We start from the raw sequence: 22,334 nt of genomic DNA, 5'->3' as shown, positions 1-22,334 counted from the left end.
CTATAAAAAAATTCAGGTTTGGTATTTCTAACCAAATTGCTATTTGCCTTAACAAAAGATATTTTTAAGTAATTAAAATAAAATCATTAGATTTCTAAAACAACATTAAACAATTTCTTTAGCACATAACCTAAATATTTAAGAAAAGCTTAAAGAAAGTTTTAACATTAATTTAAAAGACCGTTAAAATAGTGATTTTAAATGAACACTAAATTTAACTAACATAGAAAAAAAACTGCAATGTTATCTTAAATGGCTGCTTTTTTGTAAGATTAATTCAAATTCATTACGGTTTAATCTTTTAAGCTAAATCTTAATTAAATTTTTTAACAAAATAGTTTTTGAAAATTTATTTACATTTGTGGGTTTATAAACTTAAGAGGTTGATGAACATTTTTGTTTTCAAGGGTTTTTGTATAAGTTATTTTAATAATTCTAGTTAAAAGGTTAATTTTTATTATTATTTTTGAATTTAATTTTTTTCTGTTTATGCCAGGAAGTTAAATTTAATTTTTATGTTTTATTTATTAATTGGTTTCTTTATTTTTTTATGAGTTGTTGCCAAAATAACACGTGTGCTAATGCTGTTTTTTATAGATTTTCTGTTTAACATTTTTAAAGTGTTTTATGTGCAAATCATGCCAGCTGTTAACAAGGTGTTTTAAGTACTTTAGTTGAAGAAACACTTTTTTATTAGCCGGACATAATGTGTCAAACTACTCTAATAAATAACTTGTGCTTTAAATTGACACTTTAAATTTTTAGCGAAGAATGTAGGAAGAAATGCTAAGCTTGATTAAGACATAATTTTTTGTTTCAGAAACATGTTGCTAAGAATTTAAGTAAAACATATTAATAACATTGTTTCTAAATATATAGTATAGTCTAGTCTATAGTCTAGTCTATAGTCTAGTCTATAGTCTAGTCTATAGTCTAGTCTATAGTCTAATCTATAGTCTAATCTATAGTCTAGTCTATAGTCTAGTCTATAGTCTAGTCTATAGTCTAGTCTATAGTCTAGTCTATAGTCTATTCTATAGTCTAGTCTATAGGTTAGTCTATAGTCTAGTCTATATTCTAGTCTATATTCTAGTCTATAGTCTAGTCTAAAGTCTAGTTTATAGTCTAGTCTATAGTCTAGTCTATAGTCTATTCTATAGTCTAGTCTATAGTCTACACTGTATCCTGAACTAGAACTGAATGAGAATTGAAATAGAACTGAACTAGAACTGAATGAGAATTGAAATAGAAATAGAACTGAACTAGACTGAACTAGAACTGAACTAGAACTGAACTAGAACTGAACTAGAAACTGAACTAGAACTGAACTAGAACTGAACTAGAACTGAACTAGAACTGAACCAGATCTGAACTAGAATTGAACTAGAACTGAACTAGAACTGAACTAGAACTGAACTAGAACTGAACTAGAATTGAACTAGAACTGAACTAGAACTGAACTAGAACTAGAACTGAACTAGAACTGACTAGAACTGTACTAGAACTGAACTAGAACTGAACTGGAACTGAACTAGAACTGAACTAGAACTGAACTAGAACTGAACTAGAACTGAACTAGAACTGAACTAGAACTGAACTAAAACTGAACTAGAACTGAACTAGAACAGAACTAGAACCGAACAAAGAACTAGAACTGAACTAGACTGAACTAGAACTGAACTAGAACTGAACTAGAAAGAACTGAACTAGAACTAGAACTGAACTACTAGAACTGAACTAGAACTGAACTAGAACTGAACTAGAACTGAACTAGAACTGAACTAAAACTGAACTAGAACTGAACTAAAACTGAACTAGAACTGAACTAGAACTGAACTAGAACTGACAGAACTGAACTAGAACTGAACTAGAACTGAACTAGAACTGAACTAGAACGGAACTAGAACTGAACTAGAACTGAACTAGAACTGACTAGAACTGAACTAGAACTGACTAGAACTGAACTAAAGAACGATAACTGACTAGAACTGAACTAGAACTGAACTAGACTGAACTAGAACGGAACTAGAACTGAACTAGAACTGAACTAGAACTGAACTAGAACTGAACTAGAACTGAACTAGAACTGAACTAGAACTGAACCTAGAACTGAAACTAGAACTGAACTAAACTGAACTAGAAACTGAACTAGAACTGAACTAGAACTGAACTAGAACTGAACTAGAACTGAACTAGAACTGAACTAGAACTGACTAGACGACTAGAACTGAACTAGAACTGAACTAGAACTGAACTAGAACTGAACTATGAACTGAACGAAACTGAACTAGAACTGAACTAGAACTGAACTAGAACTGAACTAGAACTGAACTAGAACTGAACTAGAACTGAACTAGAACTGAACTAGAACTGAACTAGAACTGAACTAGAACTGAACTAGAACTGAACTAGAACTGAACTAGAACTGAACTAGAAACTGAACTAGAACTGAACTAGAAACTGAAAGAGAAAATGAAAAGAGAACTAGAAAAAGAAAAACTAGAACTAACTAGAAACGAAACTAGAAACTAAACTAGAAATGAACTAGAACTAAACTAGAAAGAATAGAACTGAATTAGAAGAACTAGAAACTAGAACTGAACTAGAAGAACTAGAACTGAACTGAAACTGAACTAGAACTGAACTAGAACTGAACTAGAACTGAACTAGAACTGAACTAGAACTGAACTAGAACTGAACTAGAATTGAACTAGAACTGAACTAGAACTGAACTAGAACTAGAACTGAACTAGAACTGAACTAGAACTGTACTAGAACTGAACTAGAACTGAACTGGAACTGAACTAGAACTGAACTAGAACTGAACTAGAACTGAACTAGAACTGAACTAGAACTGAACTAAAACTGAACTAGAACTGAACTAGAACAGAACTAGAACCGAACTAGAACTGAACTAAAACTGAACTAGAACTGAACTAGAACTGAACTAGAACTGAACTAGAACTGAACTAGAACTAGAACTGAACTAGAACTGAACTAGAACTGAACTAGAACTGAACTAGAACTAGAACTGAACTAGAACTGAACTAGAACTGAACTAGAACTGAACTAGAACTGAACTAGAACTGAACTAGAACTGAACTAGAACTGAACTAGAACTGAACTAGAACTGAACTAGAACTGAACTAGAACTGAACTAGAACTGAACTAGAACTGAACTGAACTGAACTAGAACTGAACTAGAACTGAACTAGAACTGAACTAGAACTGAACTAGAACTGAACTAGAACTGAACTAGAACTGAACTAGAACTGAACTAGAACTGAACTAGAACTGAACTAGAACTGAACTAGAACTGAACTAGAACTGAACTAGAACTGAACTAGAACTGAACTAGAACTGAACTAGAACTGAACTAGAACTGAACTAGAACTGAACTAGAACTGAACTAGAACTGAACTAGAACTGAACTAGAACTGAACTAGAACTGAACTAGAACTGAACTAGAACAACTAGAACTGAACTAGAACTGAACTAGAACTGAACTAGAACTGAACTAGAACTGAACTAGAACTGAACTAGAACTGAACTAGAACTGAACTAGAACTGAACTAGAACTGAACTAGAACTGAACTAGAACTGAACTAGAACTGAACTAGAACTGAACTAGAACTGAACTAGAACTGAACTAGAACTGAACTAGAACTGAACTAGAACTGAACTAGAACTGAACTAGAACTGAACTAGAACTGAACTAGAACGAACTAAACTAAACTAAACTAGAACTGAACTAGAACTTAACTAGAACTAAACTAGAACTAAACTAGAACTGAACTAGAATTGAACTAGAACTAAACTAGAACTGAATTAGAACTGAACTAGAACTGAACTAGAACTAGAACTAGAACTGAACTAGAACTGAACTAGAACTGAACTAGAACTGAACTAGAACTGAACTAGAACTGAACTAGAACTGAACTAGAACTGAACTAGAACTGAACCTAGAACTGAACTAGAACTGAACTAGAACTGAACTAGAACTGAACTAGAAACTGAACTAGAACTGAACTAGAACTGAACTAGAACTGAACTAGAACTGAACTAGAAACTGAACTAGAACTGAACTAGAAACTGAACTAGAACTGAACTAGAACTGAACTAGAACTGAACTAGAACTGAACTAGAACTGACTAGAACTGAACTAGAACTGAACTAGAACTGAACTAGAACTGAACTAGAACTGAACTAGAACTGAACGAGAACTGAACTAGACTGAACTAGAACTAGAACGAACTAGAACTGAAGTAGAACTGAACTAGAACTGAACTAGAACTGAACTAGAACTGAACTAGAACTGAACTAGAACTGAATTAGAACTGAATTAGAACTGACTAGAACTGACTAAAACTGAACTAGAATTGAACTAGAACTGAACTAGAACTGGAACTGAACTAAAACTGAACTAGAACTAAACTAGAACTGGACTAGAACTGAAATATTTTCCAGTCTGTAGTGGAGCGTATAGTCTAATTTTAACTTCCAAGGTAACATGTTGCTAAACATTTCCTTTTTTCCCTTTATTTCCTTAATTTATACATTTTACCTTTTTTGCAACTAATTTCCTAATTGTTTAAACATTGAGATAACAATTTTTTTTATTTTGGCAACATATATATTGCGTAGCAATAAATAAATCATTAACAACCTTAACAACTGTCATTTAAAAAAAATGATTTAAAAATACTAATTAAATTTTAATGTATATGCCAATTTAAAAATAATTAAATCAATTAAAGAATATTTAAATTATTTATTCCAACACTTTCATTAAGGAAACACCTTAAAACTACAACTACTACTAAATCAAACATAAAATTCTATTAATTATGTTTTTATTAATATTGATTTAAAATTAAACGAAAATACTTGTTTTGGCTAATTATGTAGGAATTTAATTTTAATATTATTAAGAGTTGTTATCTTCAAAATACAATTCTTTCTAATTAATTCAAACAACTCTTTCTTTTAATGTTTCTAAACATATTAATAAAATTTGTTGCAATTTTGTTACTTGTTTTTTTTGAAGGGTGTTGACATATTATTAACATCGTAAAGTAATTTTGTTTTATTTTTTATTTTTTTTTTATTTTTTCTTAATTTAACACCTTGTTTTAAGAGCTGTTTGTTTTATTATATTGAGATAAATACACAAATAATCTGGTTGTATTACTTAAATTAGTCTTTATTTCGCGTGCTACACGTCAAATAAAAAATGAATTAAGGGGGGAAATTTATAAAATAAACAAGATGTATAAAATTATGTGTAAAAAAATTTATAATGTTGATAAACTTGGCGAAAAAATCAAATAAACATCAAAACTTCCGCTTGAAAGGGAATTAATAATTTTAAAATTTTCTAAATTTTAAGAGGAAATAAGAAGTATTTGGCTAAATAAGTTTACTAATTATATCTAAATTACTTTTTTGATACTTTAACACATTATTTTTTTATTTAAACATCTTTAAAAGTTGTTAACATTTTTGCATTTTACTAAAGCTAACACTCCCTTTTAATTTTAGTGGTTTTCTAATTTTGCATGTCTTTCATTTATTAGACAAAATTTAACAACTATTAAATATTAAAAGTCGAATTAAACAACCAGCTCCTTTCTAAAACAAAAAAGAAACAAAAAAACTGTAAATTTTAACGCCTACACTTTAGACGAATGTATGTATACCAGGAGAACATTATATTCATGTAATGTTGCTAACAAAAAATTTTTTCAAGTGACACTTTAATGTTGTCATTTAGGCATGTAGGAGATGTAGTTGTTGTTGCTCAATGTTTCCAGCACGACATCGCTAGCTAGGTGATGATGATATTAGCAGAAATGTCAAGGAATCAATTTTTTTGGTTTAAAAGATATGAATTAAACTCTTTGCAACATTACTATGAACATTTTAATTAGAACATGTTGCTGCCAGCAATATTTTGAAATGTGAGAGAAAACATTTTATTTTATATTATGATAACAAAATCACTTTTAAAATCCTTAATTATAGTTCTATTTTAGAAAAACGTTAATAGTGGACAACATGTTGCTAGCAACATTTTTGTGAACAACTAATTTTTTCTTTGTCTTTTTTAAGAATTTCATAAATAAGTTTTTTTCATAAAAATTATTTAGAAAAAATTAAACAAATTTCTTAGCAACATGTTGCTAAACAAACTTTTTCACAAAATGAAAACAATTTGTTTTACAAATTAAAACTTTAACTTAAACAAATCCTATAAATTACATTAAAAGAAAAAATTATGTTTAGCAACATGTTGCTAAAAGAAATTTTTCACAAAACTCCAAGAGAAAAATTATAAAATAACACTTTAGCTTAAATAAATACTAAAATTACTTTAAAAGTAAAGAAAATTGGAAAAATTTTGTTTTAGCAACATGTTGCTAAACATAAATTTTTACAAAATTCGAACAATTTGTTTTATATATTAAGACTTTAACTTACATAAACCTAAAATTATATTAAAAGTAAAGAAATGTTATGAAATTCACTTTAGCAACATGTTGCTGAAAGAAATTTTTCACCAAACTCCAAGAAAAAAATTATAAAATGACACTTTAGCTTAAATAAATACTAGTTACTTTAAAAGTAAAGAAAATTAGAAACATTTTGTTTTAGCAACATGTTGCTAAACATAATATTTCACAAAATACCCTCAATATGTTTTATATATTGAGACTTTTACGTATATAACCTAAAATTAGGTTAAAAGTAAAGAAATTTTATGAAATTCACTTCAGCAACATGTTGCTAAAAGAAAATTTTCACAAAATGCCAAAAAAATATTTTATAAAATGACACTTCAGCTTAAATAATTAAATTAGTTTAAAAATAAAGAAAATTGGAAAAATTTGTTTTAGCAACATGTTGCTAAACATAATTTTTTACAAAATTCCAACAATTTGTTTTATAAAGTGAGATTTTAACCTACATAAACCTAAAATTATGTTAAAAGTTAAGAAATTTTATGATATTAACTTTAGCAACTAAATTTTTTGACAAAATAAAGAAACTTATTTTAAAAACTGAAAAATATTGTTAAATAAAATCTAAAAATATCTTAAAAATAAGGGAAATTTAATAATTAAACTTTAGCAATATGTTGCTAATCAACAATTTTTCAAAATTTCAAACATTTGTTGTACAAATTGAATCTTTTATTTAATAAACCCAACAATTATGTTAGAAATAAAGAAAATTTTACATTTTACTTAAGCAACATGTTGCTAAACATAATATTTAAGAAAATTTCAAAAATTGTTTTTTAAACAGAATATTCCTTTAAACTAAAGTTTAAAATTACATTATATGAAAGGAAAATGTAGAAATTTACATTGGCAACATGTTGCTAAGAAAAGAATCTACGAAATACCAAAGTATAAAGTATAAAGTTAAACTTAAACATAGTTTTTACAAAACTAAGTTTACATTAAAACAAATTAAACAGTTTTACTATGTTGTAGACAAATTTTATACAGGTTTAGCAACATGTTGCAAGCAATAATTTGCACTAAATAAATGTAAAAAATTATTGTTTAAACCTAAAATTAATGAAAAGAACTAATAGGTTTTAATAATTTAGCAATATTTTTTTTAATTTTTTAGACATTGAGATTTATGCAACATGTTGCTAGAACAAATTAAGGTTAACATGTTGATAAGTCGTATCAAAAAGATTTTGTTGTTGACAAAACGTTCCAGCATTATAACTATAACATAATTTACTTTTGAAAATATCAGTATTCAATAATCGATATCAGGAAATGTTGCGCAACATGTTGCCAAATTTATACATTTTTATATTTTACTTAAAAAAAAGAATTTTATTAATGGAAATATAATAAAGGCAATTGTTGAATAAAACATATTGTCAAATAATTGTCTTAGCAACATGTTGCTAGACAAGTGAAGTGAAGCAATAGTCTTTTATCAGCATAAAAGTTTCAGTATTTAACGGTAGCAAATGTTTACAACAAGTTGCTAACCTATAATATCCTTTAAAAGTTAAGTAGACAAACAAACTTTTAACAACATGTTGCTAACACATCAAATGAAACATTTTCGTTTAAAAATTTAGTAAAACTGGAAAAAAAGGCAAACAATGTTGCCAAATAACAAATTTAAACAAAATTCCCATCATTTCGCTTAACAAAAACATCTCGTTCCTTTAAGAAACTGTTTTTTTTTCTACTTATTAACTCTCTTACCCAGAATTCCAGCAACTAAATGATGATTTACATACTTTATTTAATGAGCTTATATGAATGTATATAAAAAGCAACAACGAGAGAATAAGAATAGAATCTTAATTTAGTAAGATTCCTTTAGACTTTGTTTTCTTTTTCTTCTTGAAATTTTATTATTCTAACATAATGAAGCTGAAAAAGTTAATTAAGTGCATTGAGAGCAACATAAAATACAAAGTGACAGTAGAAAATTAAGCTGAACTCGTAAAAAAAAGTTAGATAATGACAAGGACTTTTTAGGGAGTCTTTAGTAAGCAAGATGTTAAATTTACAATGATTAATTAGTGGATTTTAAATTAGAACAGTAAGGGAAATGTTATAAAAATAAGCTGCTAAAATTTATATAATTCACAGCTTTAGTGAAGTAAGAAATTTAAATTTAAATTAAAACTTCAAATTTCTTATTTAAAAATAAGAAAAAACTAATCATTTACTTTGGCAACATGTTGTTAAACATGTTTTTTTAGTTATAAACTTAAATTTAAACCTTTTGAGCCTTTTTAATGAAATATATAGAGAATTTTACTAAAAATTAGAAGAAAAAAAACCATTTTAATTTGGGCAACATGTTGCTAAACAAAGTTTTTTTTTGCAACATGTTGCTAAACATGATTTTTAGTTATAAACTTAGATTTAAACTTTTTTATTAAAATATATAGAGAATTTTATTAAAAATTAGGACAAATTTTGTGTTTTACTTTGGGCAACATGTTGCTAAACATAACTTTTAAAAATTAGTTACTTCATTAAAGCAATGTGAACTTAATTTTTGATTTAAATTTGTTTAAATACAGTTTAGGTTTAATTGCAAAATTTATTTAAAAAAAGTAAACAAAAATGAAGAATTTAACTTTGGCAACATGTTGCTAAACATAATTTCTAATAAAACTACTACAGCTTTTAATCAATATGTAATTAAATTAAAACTTTTATGAAGTAAATAAGAAATATATAAATAAAGTTGTTAAACAACAACATCTAGAGATTTAACAACTCAGCAACATGTTGCTAACAATACGTTCCTAAGCCGTATAAAAACATTTCTTTTATAAATGTCATATGTTAAGAAAACCAATCAAATAAATCACTTGTTTACATCTGTTTCACTCTAAACATTATTTTTATTCAAACTTTTCACATTTGCTTAAACATCAAATTTAAATTTATGCCTGTTTTTTTTGCATTCAGCCATCATTTAATATGTTGCAACATCAATTTTATTGCAAATCTTTTAATACAACTGGCAGTAGTTTAAAAAAACTTAAAACAGCAAATGGTTTTGGATGCCTGAAAGAAGTGTTTTTTTTTCAGAGGTAAGGCAGTCACAATCTAATCACAACACTATTATTTAAATTATCATTGAAAACAAATCTCGAATGTCAACTTTAAACTCGTAAAACTAACTATTATATGCGAATATAAATTTTACACTTTTGATATTAAAATACAAGCAAATTAAACATTTCTTGGCAACATGAACATTATTGATGACAAAATAAAGATTAGATTTAGCAAAACTGCAAGAGACAATGTTATAAGAATTGTAATTTCAAAGTTTATAAGATAAAAAATGTGATTAGTAAACTAATTGCAGAGTTTATTCCAAAAAATATATAAATAATATGTATAAATATTAACATATTGGTAAGCAACATGTTGCAATAGATTAAAATTATAAAATATTTTTTTAAGGTTTAATTTAAAACTAAAAAAAAAATAATCACTTTTTGTAAAGAAACTTAACATAAGAGAATTGTTTTAGTATATGTATATGCGGTATATAGGTTTGAATATTCTTGTAAGCAACATGTTGCAGAAAACTTTTGCTGCAATTATATTTTAATATCACAACATTTTTGTTTAATATAAATACAATAAAAACCTATAATTTAAACCTACTATAAGTGAGTTTTGTGTTAAATTTGGCCTACAATGTTGCTAGCAACATATTGCTGACAGCTTTAAAATAGCAAAACTATTTTCAATTGCCTTGCTTTATGTTAAACTTTAAAAATCATATAACTAAACGTTAAAGTAAAATTAAGTTTGTTATAAAATGTTGCTAGCAACATGTTGCCGAACAATGATTTAACGAAATTATGTTATGCATGCATTTATGCATTAAAAAATTAATACAAATTTTGAAAACCAGATTTTATCGAACCATATAATAAGAAATGACATTAGCAACATGTTGCTAATGAAAATTTTATAAAAAAATTCTTGTCAAAACATCAGGCGGTTTCATATAGTTAAGAAACTAAGTAAAATTAGGATTTTTATAAAATGTTGCTAGCAACATGTTGCCGAACAATAATAAAACATAATTACTTTGAAAACTGCATGAATTTATTTAAAACCATAAACAAAATTTTGAAAATAAGGATTTATTGTACTATTTTTAAAAAGAAATGTTGGTAGCACATGTTGCTAAATATTTTAGTAATAAAATTCTTGTCAAAACATCGAGCGGTTTCATATAATTAAGAAATTAAGTAAAAATGAGATTTTATGGAAATTTTAGTTTGAATGTAAATGCTGGCAACATGTTGCGTTAAATGTTGTTAGCAAAATGTTGCAAAAAGTACAGAAAAAAAATGTTATCTTAAATTTTATTTCAATTAAACAAATAAACTTAGAAAAAGCGTATCAAATTCCTCAATATTTGAAGTTTTGTATCGGCAACATGTTCCGCAACACTTCAGCTAATAAATTTGTTAAAAAACTTCAGTTTTTTTAATGTAAAATTAATTAAATTGATTTGTTAACAATTTAAAAGTAGTTTCAACAGTTGTACCAACTTGTTGCAAAAGAAATATGTTGAAAATTTGGAAATTATTGCTAGCAACATGAGGCTAAGGATAATTTTCAAAATATTACATAAATAGAAGGAGGTATCAGAAGCTTTTGTCTGTACCTAATCTAAACACAAGTTCAAATTTCTAAATCTCAGGTTTTTATTTAAATACAAAAATGTTGTTGTGCAATAGTTGTAAAAATGTTTCTAGCAACATGTTGCGGGTTAATATTTATGTTATTTTAAAAAAATTAAAAATGTTATAAATTAAATTTTTAAAAAATCTATGATATTTAAGAAGTTTGTTAAAAAACTTTATTAGCAACATGTAGCTGAAGCAAGTTGCTAACAGAAACATGTTGCTAAAGTGTTGCAGTTGTTTTAAACTTGCCTAAGATATACTGTGAGTTTTAAAAGTGGTGATATTGACTCTTAAGACTAAGATCAACTAGTCTAGACAAAAAACAAGTTTTAAGACCAAGAATCGGAGGCATTATTCTTTTGGAACAACAATCAATAGTTTGGCAACATGTTGACAATATTCGTTATGATGCCAAGACAAGATAAAATTATAAGAAATTTTCTTGATTTTAAGTTAAAACCTTTTTATATCTTTATTATTCAGTTGCAAAATGTTGCCAGAAACATGTATCTGAAACTGTAATAAGTTCGCCACATGTTGCTAAACATAAATTAGTATGTAATTATTTAGAAAGTAAAACTTTTTAGATCAAACAAGGCTGTCAAAGTCGACTAGAATTTGTAAACTTTGAGTCTCTGAGTTTCAACATGAGTTATTATCTTCACCAGCAACATGTTGCTTGTAATTTACACCATACTTTGCAATTCTCCGACCAGGTTTTTTCTTCTACAATTTTCTACTTTAGTTAAGCTGTCAATTGCTAAAAGTTCTTGAGATCTAACGGTAAATATTCAAAACACCTCAACCATATTAAACAAGCTACTTGTGTTACAAATTAATTTTACTTTTACACCTTGTAACTTCAAAGCCACAGTCAATAAATATAAAGTTAACAAATTAAATCTTGTTTTTTTTCCCTCTAACTTATTTCTTTAAATATTTTCAATTTCATTTGATTCAATAACAGAAAAAAAATATGATTTGTCATTACACATTCAATATCAAATTCAATAACATATATTTTTCTATGGGTTTCTTTATTGGAAAAAATAAACAACAATAAATTTAAATAGACTATTTATTTTAAAAAAAGACCAGGTTTGTTTAAAGAAAAAAAAAAACATTAAAATTAACAAAAGAAATTTTATATTGTTTAAGCTATTGTAGCTTTAAATGTAATAGAAATCTGGTGTATATAATGATCACTTTATAGTAGTATATGTTTATATATCTATATCTGCAAATGTACATTTCTGTTGTTTAAATTTATTCATATATCAATGTCAATTTACAATGACAGACATTTAGTCAGTTAGACTTTTGTTATAGAATGCAAAATTTTTTTTTATGTTTTTTCCTTTTGTCTGGAACTTGTATAAATCGTAATAAGCCAACTGCCTTTAATGTTTGTTTTAGTTAAGATTTCGTTATACATTTATTAATCATTAACTATAATCAATAGTCTGAAGACAAGTGTTCAAATCAAGTAAAAAGAGAAAAAGTGTTATAAATATTATGTAAAATACTGTTTAATTACAAATAATGTTTAAAACATTAAAGTTAATTTAAGTTTTTGTTTTCTAATTATTTTACTATAAGTTTATTTGTTAAATTTTTACTAGAGCTGTAGTTTAGGCTTACGAGAGAATGAATTGAACAAATGTGGGTTTAATAATGCAATCGATCAATCAATAGTTTGGCAACATGTTGCCAATATTCGTAATGATGCCAAGACAGAGATAAAATTATAAGAAATTTCATGATTTTGAGTTAAGTTTTTATGCTGGATAAAGCTGTTTTATTCAGTTGCAAAATGTTGCCAGAAACATGTTTCAGTTTCTATAGGATGATCGCAAGAAGTTGCTATACATGTTGCTATACTTGGGAACAAGTTGTGAGACATGTTGCTTAAATGATTTGGAACAAATGTGAGTTTAATAATGAAAAACGATTAATCAATAGTTTGGCAGCATGTTGCCAATATTCATAATGATGCCAAGACAGAGATAAAATTTTAAGAAATTTTCTTGTTTTTAAGTTATGCTGGATAAAGCTGTTATATTTAGTTGCAAAATGTACTAGAAACGTATTTCAGTTTCTATAGGATGATTGCAACAAGTTGCTATACATGTTGCTAGACATAAATTTGTATCTAATTATTATTATTATACTTGGGAACAAGTTGAGAGACATGTTGCTAAAATTATTTGGAAAGATTTGAACAAATGTGAGTTTAATTATAAAAACCGATCAATCAATAGTTTGGCAACATATTGCCAATATTTGTAATGATGCCAAGTCAGAGATAATATTATATGAACTTTCATGATTTAAAGTTAAATCTTGTTTAACTTTATTATTCAGTTGCAAAATGTTGCCAGAAACATGTATCTGAATCTATAGGAAGTTCGCCACATATTGCTAAACATAAATTTGTATCTAATTATTAAGAAAGAAAATCTTTTTAGATTAATATTGAGCTAAGCAACAAGTTGTAAGACATGTTGCTTAAAAGATTTGAACAAATGTCGATCAATCAATAGTTTGCCAACATCTTGCCAATATTCGTAATGATGCCAAGTCAAAGATAATATTATAAGAAATGTTCCTGATTTTAATATAAAACTTTTATGCTGAATGAAACTGTTTTATTCACTTGCAACATGTTGCCAAAAACATGTATCAGATTCCATAGGATTATCGCAACAAGTTGGTAAACATGTTTCTAAACATACAATACTACATATCTCTTGGTTAAAAGTGCACTGTATATGGACTTTATATGCTAGATAAAGCTGTTCTATTCAGTTGCAAATTTTACGATATTTAAGTTAAATGTTTAGCTACATGTTGTCAGAAATATGTTTCTGATCTGTATGAACTTCACGGATCAGAAATAGTTAATCTATACATGTTTCCTAAACATACATTTATATGCAGTTATTTTGAAAAAAAAAAAATGTTGCTAAGGTCACTTAGCAACAAGTTTAGCTACATTTAGACGGATCTATGTTTCAGATTCTATAGGGAGTTCGCCACAAGTTGGTATACATTTTGCAGGGCATAAACTTTTATCTAGGGTATTTTAGGTCAATATTATAAGCTTAGCAACAAGTTGTGAGATATGTTGCTTAACAATAGAAATGTTGCAGAGATAATATGTTGTAATATAACAATACTGCAATTCATGACAAGATTCATACTAGATGTTTGCAGCTGAAGTACAAATTTCAGGGGAATGTAATGTGGAATATATTTCGTAAACAGCAACATGTTGCTAAACATACTCCCTTTATTATAAAACATATTTTAAACAAATTTTTATTAAAATATAAAAAAAAAATATTTAAACATACCTTTTGAACTAGTCAAGCTATGACTAATATTATTCCAAAAAATTCAGCCTACAGCCAAAGACCTTCATTTCTTTAACACGTTCCTTCATATTGCCCAGTACACTGGTTTCCGCGAGACTAACACACGGAATCATTTGTCGATGACAATAATTTTGTTAAAAACAAATTATAAATTATACACACACTTTCTTTTGGTTAAGAAAATCTGGTGTAAATTATTTTAATTATTTGAAATTTATTAAATAAATAAAATAAAACATTTAAAGGAAAATTTAAAAAAAATGTGTAAAAACTTTTTTTGCATAAAAAAAACCTAAAAAAAGAAAAATTATAAAAAAGAAAATAAATTTCAATAAATAATAGGGAAATAAGAACACAAAAAGAGCCATTTATTAATAGAAAAAAACAGAACCTATTTTTTGTTGTGAAAAAAAAAACTTAAAAAAAACTCTAATTTTGTAGTAGTTGTTATAAGGCAAGGTAATTGTATTTATAGCAATTATTATCTGATGAAATATTTACAAAAAAAAAAAAGAATAACAAAAACATATACTCAACTAACCATGTAAATGTTTACACAGGCATAACAATTTGAAAAATTAACACAGTTGTAACGAAAGATAAATATCAAACAGTTTAATTTCCAAGCAAAACACTAAAGTATTGCTGGCAACATGTTGCTTAAAAACAAAAAACTTAAGAATATTTAAATATGTTTACAAAAATCTTTCTAATTTAAAGATTTATGTAAAAATAGTATAGAAAAATTTTAGAAATACATAAAGAAATCTTTAGGCAAACATTTTGAGCTTTAGCAACATGTTGCGAAGAGTTTGAATTATTAAATGTTTAGAACTTTGTTGTAATAATTAATTTGGCTTGTAAGCAATATTTTAGGAAATTCTGTTTAAGAAAGTTATTAAAATGTTGGCCAGCAACATGTTGCTGAAGCCAAAAGTTTGCATATTTTAATAAATTATTTTGAAAAGTAATAAAATTTATTGTAATTAAGAAAATAAACTTACTGTTAACATTTCTTTCTTTGGCAACATGTTGCTAATTTCACATAAAACATTACTATGTTTAGCAACATGATGCTGCTTTAATAGTAAAGGTTTAAAGTATTAAAACTTAAAAAAACTAATTGATATAAACTAAGAGAATGTATAAAAATGTTGTTAGACTCATGTTTTTGAAACAAAATACATTTCTTCAAATTTTATTATTTAAATAATAAATCGACAAGGAGTTAATATTAATTGTTAAGCCATAACTCCAAGACTCAACTCATTAAAAAAACGCACATTCCATTAATTTATTCTATTATTAAAACAGCAGCACAACAACACAAAATCTTTTAAAATCGTTTAAAAACTTTTTAGCTGCCGGATTAATTTAGAATTTATACAAATAGAAACCAGAGGAAAAAAATGCGTTTAAAACTTTGTGGTTTGAAAAATCATTGAAGTGTTTTTAACAAAAAAACTCAAATGCCTTTGAGTAATTTGTGTAATAAATCATTACTAATTGTTTAACAAAGATTTGAAATATAACTTAAAACATTATTAACAAAATGCTGATAATGTTTTAGTAAATATTTAAATTGAAAAGTTCATTAGAGAAATATTTAATATTGGGGGGTTTTCAATAGAAAATCTTAATTAAATTAAAAAAGTTTAAAAGGAAATATTTGAATATCTATTTGAGTAATTAGAAGCTAAGTTTGCTGTGTTGCTTAGGGCTTTGCTGAAGAATAATTAAAAAAAAACGTAAATTCCTTAGATTGACTTATGTTGATAAAGCAACATGTTGCCGCAAACATTGGATTTCATGACAATTATTGAAATAATATGATGTAAGCTGTTATGCATTTACTAAAGGTTGTGGCGCAACATTAGATTTCTCCAGAAATATTGAATATTTGGAATAACCTGATACGGAAAACAAAATTACTTTAAATTTATATTATTTAATAAAGCAACATGTATCGGCAACATTTTTTTTTTTTATTACATTGTTGATTAGTATGGAAAAACCTGATGGTGCTTGCACAATATTAGATTTCTCTAGAATTATTGAATATTTAGAAACAAAAATGCTCAAAAATTTAAATCATTTAGTTAAGCAACAAAAAAAAAAAAAAAAAAAAAAAAAAAAAAACAAATAGGAAAATAAAAATAAAAAGATAAAAGTTACGGTGCAGGGCCTAAATAACCCAGTACCGGCGGCAAGTGTTGATCTACTCGCGAGTCACGTGTCGTCGTCATCCTGCAATCGTGAGCAGAATACTACTACGGAGGTGGGTACCTTGGCCTCCGTGGCGGACAATGCGTCAAGTGTACAGCATGCCGCTGGCAAAAAATATAGGGGTGAAAGAGAAGGATGTACTCGGAGAGAGCTCTAAGCTACCTCAGCCTTTAAATATAGGTGAGGGTTCCGACTCTGAATCCTCAGATGATAATAATAATAATACCATTATAGCAAATCCCAAAAAGGATGAAGTAGAGCAAATGGTGAAAGATGGTGAGTGATAGCATAGCTAAACTACCTATTACTAAGAAAAGACTTTCTGGAGCACAGAGGAGGAAGTTGAAAAAGATGCTTCAGGAAATCATAGTTAGTCAATCCCACGACACTCCAAAGGAAAAATCGGACTCTCTCACAAGATCTGAGGCAAAAAGGATCAGGTCTCCCGAGGAGTTGACAACTGAGAATAAGCCTAAGAAGAAAAAGAGCTCCCCGTCTTCTAATACACAGTCGAAGCCAAGCCATACTTCACTCAAAGGAATCTCAAGTGAGAATCCTGCGAGTAAGGGTGACAACGCCAAGCCAGATATTCCGAAGACGAACACGTCGGCGAAATCAACCTCGAAGGTAAGGGAATCTCAAAGAAGCCCCGAAAAAACGAGGAAGGAGAAGCTAGACGGAGGAAAAGGTAAAGAGCCGCCATCTTACGCCAAAGTTGCCAGAAGTAGGCCACCGGGACGATCTCTGCTATGCAGTTTACGATGCCGGTAATCCGACAGGCAAAATTCCAATAGACCAACAGAGTAAAATAGAAGACCTGGTCAACAATAAGATAGTGGACCATGCAATAGCTTCAAAGGGCAAACAACCAATAGAGAGCGAGAGCTGCGAGTTCAGCATGGGCGTGATGTTGATGAGGTTGGCATCTCACCAATGTGTTAGCAACCACTAAAGAACTTGGTGGAAAGTATCCCTCCTCCCTGGGACGGCGCTAGGCTGGGACTGGCAAAGAAGAGCGAGCTTCCGGTGCTCCTAAAGTCCACTGTCTACATAAAAGGATGGGGCAGTAAACTGGCTAATGAACGTATACTGGAAATTCTTGGAGGTCAAAATGCTGAGCTGGCCGTGGAAAATGGGATGTCTTTTACAGGAAAGAAGAACCTGAGGGAACTTTATTTGTAATAGGTATCGACCCAGAAAATCCATGGCTAGTCTTGCCAAGAATAAAGGGTAGGGCTTACTTCGCCTCTAAATCTGTCATATTCAAAATTGGGAAGGTGCCGATTGGAAGGGCTGTTACAACAAGCCTCGAAAAGGACACTAAAAAACCTAAGACCACAGTATCCACTACTGATAACGTTGAGGAGTCAAATCCTAAAATCGAGGAATTCACCATTAACTCGCCAGAAGAAAGTGTAGTTGCCCTTTCCAAAATTGGGAAGGCGCCGATGAAAGGGCTGTCAAAACCGGCCCCGACAAGGACACTAAAACACCTAAGACAGTACCCAAAGCATCATTAGCAAGTACTAGCAATGTTGAGGAGTCAAATCCTAAAAGCGAGGAGGAAATCAACTCACCCGCCAGAAGACAGAACAGCAATGCTCTCCAGAATTGGGAATGTGTCTATTAAAAATACTGCTATTCCTATGCCTGATAAGGACAACCGCAGTGCCATCAACAGTACTCACTGCATTAATAGCCACTTCAGGCTATCCGGAGGAGTCAAATCCAAAGAGCGAGGAGGTGACCACCAACTCGCTGGAAGACAGTTTAATGGATGACCATGATTGAGGTTATCCAAAATAACCTCCATTGGAGCGAGACAGCTACCAACGCTCTGATGGCTAAAATCAACACAGGTAAATACATATAGCTTTAATCCAGGAACCTTGGACGATTCGCAACAAGGTTTCTGGATTAAATCACGTAAATTTCCAACTTTTCTACGCTGATACAGGATCTCGCCCGAGAACATGTATCTTATGTCACAAGAACTTATGTTTCTCCTCTCAACAGGATTATCAACATCGGATGCAACGGTGCTGAAGCAAGGTCGAGGCAACATATTCCTTGCATCTATTTACCTGCCTTTCGATTCTCCGACCCTACCACCAACGTCGGATCTGATGAAACTGGTTGAAGAGGCACAAAGGAAAAATAAGAAAATTGTAATAGGTTGTGATGCCAACTCGCATCATGTAGCTTGGGTAGTACAAACACCAATCGCAGGGGACAAGCCCTCATGGATTTCTTTAATACTAAAGACTTGATAACATTGAACTTAGGTAATAAAGCTACCTTCGTCAATAGAATCAGAGAAGAAGTATTAGATATAACTATATGTTCAGAAGAGCTTATAAACGAAATTCAGGATTGGAGAGTTTCGGACGAGCACTCCTTTTCTGATCATCGGTACATAAGATTCAAAATACTAAGGCCACCACCAAAGCCGATAAAGTTTCGGAATAAGTCTAAAACTAATTGGACAATGTTCGGGGCCTTACTAAAGAACCGTTTAGGTCAGGATACTTTTCAATGTCGAAATAAGAGGATATAGATGCCAAAGTGGAAACGTTCACAAGTGCCCTGGTTGAATCGTTCGAGGACAGCTGCCCTCTGCGAGGAGCGGAGATCTGCCCAGGAAAAACCCTGGGTAACTGGGGAGATCCGGAACCTTGGGAAGACTCTTCGCAAACTATTTAACCGGGCACGGCGTAAAAGACCGCAGTATACTGGGATGAATATCGTAATAAACTTGGTGAATATAAGAAAATCGTTCGAAAAAGCCAAACGAGACTCCTGGAAACTTTTCTGTGAACAGGTAGATAGCGTAAATGACGTATCGAAGATAAAAAAAATTCCTATCCAAACTCATGTCCAACCGGAATCTATGATCGATGACACGGGCAGGAGGCTTGAGGATATGGAGGAGACAATGAAACTCCTAATGGATTCTCATTTCCCACCCGGTATATCGAATAACATAGATGAACCGATATTGGAGGAAGGGGAGGGTAACACGGAAATAGTTATTACAACTGACATGGTTAAAGGGGCAATCAAGAGCTTTGCTCCCTATAAAGCTGCAGGGCCGGATGGAATTTTCCCGGCACTTTTGCAGATGGAGGCGGGACTGGTTTCCGTACATCTGTCACAGATATTCACTGCATGCTTAAAATTGGCATATACCCCAGTTAAATGGCAGGATGCAAAGGTAAATATTTATACCCAAACCAGGGAAACCTAGCTATGCGACACCTAAGTCCTATCGACCCGATAAGTCTTACGTCCTTCCTACTTAAAACCTTGGAAACGGATAGTCGATAGCATGGTTAAAAAGCAGCATACCATACATGACCTTAAATATAAGCAGCATGCTTATGTAAAGGGACGATCGGTGGAAACCGCTTTAAATGAAGTTGTCCACTACATAAGTGAATCTTTCGATAGCAAACTGTATACACTGGCAGTATGCATTGACATCGAAGGCGCTTTCAATAACGTGCACACTGATACCCTTATCCAATCCCTAGACCAGTTTTATGTTGACCGGGTGCTCCGTAACTGGATCAACTACATGCTAAGGAACAGATGGATAAGCTGCGAGATGTACGATATAACTATCAGGAAAAAGGTATTTCGCGGTATACCACAGGGTGGCATTTTGTCACCTTTACTCTGGGTCACCACGATTAATAGCCTCCTAAGGACCCTAACCGAGAAAGGACTTAGACCTGTCTGCTATGCAGACGATGTCGTAATACTTTTAAAGGGAAAGGATCCAAATTACTTGTGTAGAAGAGCTGAGGAGGCTCTGATACGGCCTTGAGCTGGGCTCAACCGAGAGGCCTCAATGTTAACCCGGCGAAGACGGAAATCTGTCTTTTCACAAGAAAGACAAAATTTCTACATATACTGAACCTTGCTTCTTGGGCAAGAAGATACCGGTGACAGACAAAGTTAAGTACTTAGGTGTAATACTTGACCGGAAATTAAAATGGAGACACCACATAGAGGATAGGATCAACAAGGCACATCGGTGCTGGCGATATGTAGGAGAACCATAGGCATGAAATGGGGTCTTAGTCCTACTATGACAAATTGGCTTTATAAAAGTGTAATTAGACCAATTCTAGCTTATGCTTCAATAATTTGGTGGAGTGCTTTGGACAAAAAGTGTAATATCAAACTACTGCAGGGAGTTCAGCGTACATGCTGCTTGGGTATAAGTGGTGCCATGTGTACTACTTCAACCAAGGCTCTGGAAACGTTGCTAGATATTCCACCCATTGAAACATATATAAGATATGAGGCGGCGCTTACAGCCGAACGGCTCTTTACTTTAGGCGAACTGGCCAAAAACGGTTATAGGACACGTCATCAATGTATACTGGACACATTGGAAGGTTATACACATTCATCGGACGTGCCTGATCGCATACCAGACACTGAATATGTCGGAAACTTTGAAACGCTAATCCCAGATAGAATGTCTTGGTCAAGCGGAACATTAGAGCAAATACCAGTAGGAATCCGTTGTTACACGGATGGCTCTAAATTAGGGGACAAAGTGGGTCTGGGGTTCTATATTGAAGACCCAGAAACAGAAATATACCACCGTTTACCTAATCATAACACAAGCTTCCAGGCAGAAGTACGAGCAATAACGGAATGTGTAAATTGGATTAGAATAAATATGGCGCCCACAGGGCTTAATATATTTACCGACAGCCAGAAGGCAATTTGTGCGATATCAGGTGATAGAATTAAATCTAAGACTGTATTGGATTGTAAGAAAGCTTTAACTGAATACTCTCCCAGAGGTAAGGTTCACATCATATGGGTACCAGGCCACTCGGGAGTAGTCGGCAACGAAAGGGCGAATGTAATAGCTTTAAAGGGAAGGGAGCTCGATGTAGTTAACCTGACAAACGCAAAACCATTCGACGCACAAAAGCTGAATTAAAAATATGGATGAGAGAATCCCATAAGGCCTCTTGGAATAATGAAACGGTGGGTAGAACCACAAAGATTCTATGGGGTGACCCTGATGAGAGCAAGACGAGAAATCTTCTCAAAATGAGCAAGTCTGAGGTTAGTATGATGGTACGTATTCTCAGTGGACACACAGGATTAGAGGACATCTATACAAAATTGGACGTGCGAATTCAGACGAATGTAGAGCATGTGGAGAGGACAGTGAAACTCTGGAGCACTTTCTTTGCCATTGTCAGGCATTCGTCGAAGTTAGATCCAAGTATCTTGGAAGTGATGTTATTCCAGAAATAACATTCTTAACCAACACCGATTGGAAGATTCTTAGGAATTACGTCCAGGAAACTGAGTTTCTGAACATGGAAAAATAATACATTCAGTGAACAATTTTTTTTTTTTTTTTTTTTTTTTTTTTTTTTTTTTTCTTGAATTGGAGCGCACAACAGGCCCGATAGTGGCCTAGGTGTATCAACCTCCTATCAACCTACCTACCTACCTACCTACCTAGTTAAGCA

At 30.7% G+C, this 22,334-nt stretch overlaps 1 protein-coding gene across 4 annotated transcripts in view; it reads right to left on the bottom strand.

The window, feature by feature from the left end:
- LOC119605254 (tyrosine-protein kinase Btk29A) overlaps positions 1–22,334 on the bottom strand; it is a 161,660-nt gene that overhangs the window by 54,805 nt on the left and 84,521 nt on the right. For 2 of the 4 annotated variants that reach the window (XM_037958243.1, XM_037958244.1), the window contains exon 1: positions 14,578–14,855. The exons of the other annotated variants lie outside the window; for them this stretch is intronic. The gene's annotated coding sequence lies outside the window, so the exon portion shown is untranslated. Of the gene's footprint in view, positions 1–14,577; positions 14,856–22,334 lie in introns of those variants that run through there. 4 annotated transcript variants of the gene reach the window in all.

Source organism: Lucilia sericata, unplaced genomic scaffold, assembly GCF_015586225.1.
Source record: "Lucilia sericata isolate MDLA Ls3-8-SP2 unplaced genomic scaffold, ASM1558622v1 Contig000468F_arrow, whole genome shotgun sequence".
In the NCBI taxonomy this organism is placed as follows: Eukaryota; Metazoa; Arthropoda; class Insecta; order Diptera; family Calliphoridae; genus Lucilia; species Lucilia sericata.
This window is presented reverse-complemented; position numbering and strand designations above follow the sequence as displayed.